At 39.2% G+C, this 4498-nt stretch overlaps 1 protein-coding gene across 1 annotated transcript in view; it reads left to right on the top strand.

The window, feature by feature from the left end:
• CDS1 (CDP-diacylglycerol synthase (phosphatidate cytidylyltransferase) 1) overlaps window positions 1–4498 on the top strand; it is a 101340-nt gene that overhangs the window by 566 nt on the left and 96276 nt on the right. The gene's annotated exons all lie outside the window — the stretch shown is intronic.

Genomic DNA, 4498 nt, shown 5'->3' with positions numbered 1-4498 from the left:
CCCCCCATGATGGTGCGCTTCCAAGGATGACAGATACAACTGTCCGGAGGAGCTGGTTCATTCACTTTGATTGCAGTTTTACTCTTTCTTACTCAACCCCCCTTCCCGGGGGTCTGGGGCCGACACAGGGATGGAATCTGCCACTGTAGGAGCTGCAGCTTTTAGGAGCCCTCACCTCACGCCTCTTCTGAGTAGACGAACAAGGTAGTGAGGACTAAACTTAAGACGTGCACCTTGGGTTCTATCTTGTCATTGGATCCTGACGCCAGAGGCTCGGCTCCTTGTGCGCCCCTATCAGCACTTTCGTTTCCTCTGCCCTTTTTCAGAATAATAGAATTTTGAAAGTACCCCACACGTGACACAATTGTAATCTTTCAGGTTTTGATTCCACAAAAAGACAGTGCAATTCTTCTGTCTGCCGGTAGACTTTATTTAACCTGGCATCGTGAGGGTTTCTCTTTCTTTTTTGCTTAACAGATTATCATTGCTTCATGTTTAGTAATACGTAGATGCAATCTTTTTATTTTGTTTAAATCTAGAAAAGAATAAACCAGGTTAAGGCTTTTAAGATAATAAAGTACCCAAAGAATTACTAAAAATGGAATTTCTTTTTTTTTACCATAGGAACTTGTGGGGTTAGTAAATTGGGCAAGAAAAATATTGTTTTGTAAGACTTGTTTTTAAATTTTCTCTTCATTTGAGCCCATAGCACGTAAACGGTTTCAGAAACATTTCCTTTTGAAAGGAAGTATTGCAATATGAACTACATAAATAAAGTGGTTCGTACAAGGTCAAATTAGTGTCCTCTGGAATAAAAACTTGCTGATTGCTTTTCTAGTTTATAGCTTTAAGATTCTTTAGCAGTTTGATTGGAGAGAGTTCTACTTGTTACAAAGCCCTGCTCGAGAACATACCACACATACGCATGAAACCAAAGGCTGAGGTAGTAGTTTTATGACAGAAATGTTAGAATTACTAGGATGCCAGTTCTTTCTATTTGGTAAGGATGGAATAGAATCAATCTGAGTTGAATATAGGTGAGGAATTAAACAAAATGTAACCATTTTCAGTTACTTAAGGTTGCATTAAAGAGCTAGAGACAGTGGGATGAAAATAGTCTCTTGTGAAAATTGCCTTGGAAACTAGACCAAAAATAGAATTAATTAGGTTGGTGTTTGTTTTGTTCTAGAACTGGTGTAGTTTAGAATCAAAGAAAATAGCAATCTCCCCTGTGTTGTGATATCCTTAACCAGAGGAAGCTTAACAAGGTTTTTATTAAGAAAAATCATGTTCAGGAAGCCATGCTTTTTGAATGAAACTTTTTAAAATACTCTAATGTTTTTTAAATGGAAGCTACTTCTGTGGCTTGATTTGACTCAGGGCTGTTGTGTTTAGCTATCTGACTGGGTTACCTCACCACATATTTATTAGCTAATTTATAAACGCCCTACTGTTAGTTTTCATTAATCCAGCTGGATTTTGTTTTCACCATATGTAGCCTGTTTTGTTAAGATTTCCTAGATAAATGATGAGCATATTCAAACTGTTCTTTTTAGAGTTTGTCACAAGGAACTCCTGACTTGGCTGACTTCTAGACTTGAACTCTAGCCTTTTATCTGTCCTTTCTTATCAGGGTGTGCACTTGACCACACCTGCATTTCTAGATCAAGGGCTGTTTAAAAATCCATTTGCACAATGGAAACTGGTTAATATTGGCCCATTTAAAGGTCTAAAATGCCTTTTCTGTTTTAAGTTGTAGTAAAGGCAAGACTCTTCAGGAATTCATGAAGGCTGTAGGTAGAGGAGTGCATTGTATCTGTTATTTTAATGCACTTGAAAGCATTACCATTTTGTTATCTTTATAAAGACATTATTGTGGTTATGTGCCCTCCAGTCGCCTGCAACACAGTGTCCCTATGTACAGTAACCCTAAACCTTTATCCTGTACCAATCTTATTGTCTCTGACACACCTACCTCTATTACTCCAGTCACTCAATCAATGCATTTCATCAAGGATCTTCCTCTCTTGCACTGTCCCTCCATCCTCCCAAGCATGACTTCTCCCTGAAAAGACTGGTCTGCCTTGCAACATGCCCAAAGTAGGTCAAATGAAACTTCAGAATCCTTTTCTCCGAGGAGCAGCCTGGTTCACTCTCTAGGATGAACGTATTTGTTCTTAGCAGTACATGGTATATTCAGTACTCTTCTCCAACACCACAGCTCAAAGGCATCAGTTCTCATTCCTCATCATTGCCCAGCTCTCTGATGCATAGCAAGTAATCGCAAAGACCATGGCCTGAATCAGGCACACCTTAGTCTCCAGACTGACATCATTGCTCTTCAGTACTTTGGAGAGGTCTCTTACAGCAGACTTTCCCAATTCAATTCATCTTAATTTCCTGGCTGCTGGTACCAACATTATGAACATGAAATTTAATACTGATTGACTTATGCTGAGAAGAATGCTCCCTCTCCATAAAGTGAATAAAAAGAGAATAAAGTGTTTCTAACCTATAAGACTGGGAAGCAGGAGTGGCATCCACTTCCAAAATAGCTTGCCTCTGGAAATTCTATGAACTTAGAGAAATGATTAAAAGTTATACAAGTGTCCAGGTCTTTCATTCATAGGATCACTATTAGTCCTCTATGACTCAATGGCACTTAAGAACAACCACCACCACCACCTATGACAGTGTTCTTCATTGTTAAATGTTGGAGTGGTATTTGAAGATTCCAAGAACCTCCCCCTCAAGGAAGACTTCTAACCACTGCCCAAAACATTTACTAGAAGTCTTTGCAGGGGTCATTCTTAGCACAGATGTCATTCTTGAAGTTTGGATGGAGACAACAAAAAAACTTAAAAAAGATCAAGTGAGGGTCAAAAGAGCCTTGGATGAGAAGGTACATGAACAGTCATCAGGAAAGACAAGCCTTGCAGACAGAAGACTAGACACAGGGCGTGGAGAAAAATTTGGCCTTGCTGGAGCACTGGAGCATAAACAAGACTTGTTTTGGTGATAGAAAAGGAGCTTGAGCATCTCTTGGAGGAAGTTTTTGTTAAGTGTCATTGGGTCAGCTACCACTCACAGCAACCTTATGAACAACAAATCTGAACTTGACTCTATCCTGCACCATCACAATTTCTGGATACCATTGTTATAGTCACTGTGTTAATCCATCTTATTAGAGATCTTCTCTTTCTTGGACTGTTTTCTCACAATGATGCCCATTTCAAGTTGTATGGAAAAAGTATTGGAAACGGCATAGATCTTTCCCAAAGAAACAAGATAGGGTATTCTTACAAGTGATATAAGTATAAAAGAATGAGAATTTGTAGTAACTCTAAAGGTTGTGGGAAAGGGAATGAAAAGAAGTTATAGATTTCAGACAATGATTGATGATGGGAATAAACTATGGTGGCTTAAAGTAATACCAAAAAAAGAAGAGACTTCTGGGAGACACATTGGAATCGGTAACTTAAAAGATTTTTATCAAAGAAGCAAAGTGGATGATTTTCCAGATATAGAGAGAGCTAGATGGTTTGTGTTGGGCAGTTTTTATCAAGTAGGCTGAGAAAGGGAGCCTATGTGAGAGGTAGTTCCAGGTGGTGATGCCAGCTGAAGTTAAAGGTCAGGACTTGGAGATGTGACATTTTGATTAGGGTAGAAAGACTGAAGACAGGCTGGGCCTTGTTTAGAGCAGAATTGGAGATAAGAAAGAACTAAAATCAAAGGGATCTGAGGAGACAAGCAGGAGTTTCAGTAGAACTTGGACCTGAGGGCTGAGGCATAAAACATTGAGCTTAGGGAAGAAGAAAAAAAAAAAGATCTTGGTAAAAAGTTTTATGTTGAAGAATGTGAAAGGAAAAAGTCATAGTATTGACAAGAAGTGCAGTGAGAAAATACAGAATATTAGCTAGAGAGGAATAGATAGATGTAATTAAGTGAAGATTTTCTTTTTCATGATTAAGGAGATAGGCATTTGCTTGAAGGATATTGGAATGAGCCTGAAGATAATAAGGAGCTGACGCTTGGTGGGAGGGAGTAAAGGCAAACATGGGATCAAGAGTCTAGATGATTGACTTGCCCAGCAAAGGACTGAGGGATAAGAATAGAGAAGTATGGAATCATTCCATAATAAAAGGAAGGAAGATAGAAGTGCTTAACTGAGGCCTTCTCCTTAGTACAGTAGAGAATTCTAGAGCTCCTGGGAATCCTAGAAACAGTTCAACCCCACTCATAGATTTTTAAATGTGCTCTGTTGTTATTGTTGTTAGCTGCCATCGAGTTGAGTATGACCCTGTGAACAACAGATCAGAACCCTGGCCTATCATGTGCAATCCTCACAACCTGACACTCAAGCCCATTGCTGCAGTTGCTGAGTCAGCCTATCTTCTTGAAAGTCTTCCTCTCTCCAACTTCCGCTTTCCCAATCATAATGTTCCTCTCCAATGAATAGTTTCTCCTAACAACATGCCGAAAGTATGTGAGATGAAGG

The sequence above is a fragment of the Elephantulus edwardii genome, unplaced genomic scaffold, assembly GCF_000299155.1.
Source record: "Elephantulus edwardii isolate Elephantulus edwardi_28Jun2011 unplaced genomic scaffold, EleEdw1.0 scaffold00042, whole genome shotgun sequence".
NCBI lineage: Eukaryota > Metazoa > Chordata > Mammalia > Macroscelidea > Macroscelididae > Elephantulus > Elephantulus edwardii.
Note: the sequence above shows the minus strand (reverse complement) of the source record. Positions and strands in the feature narration are given on the sequence as shown.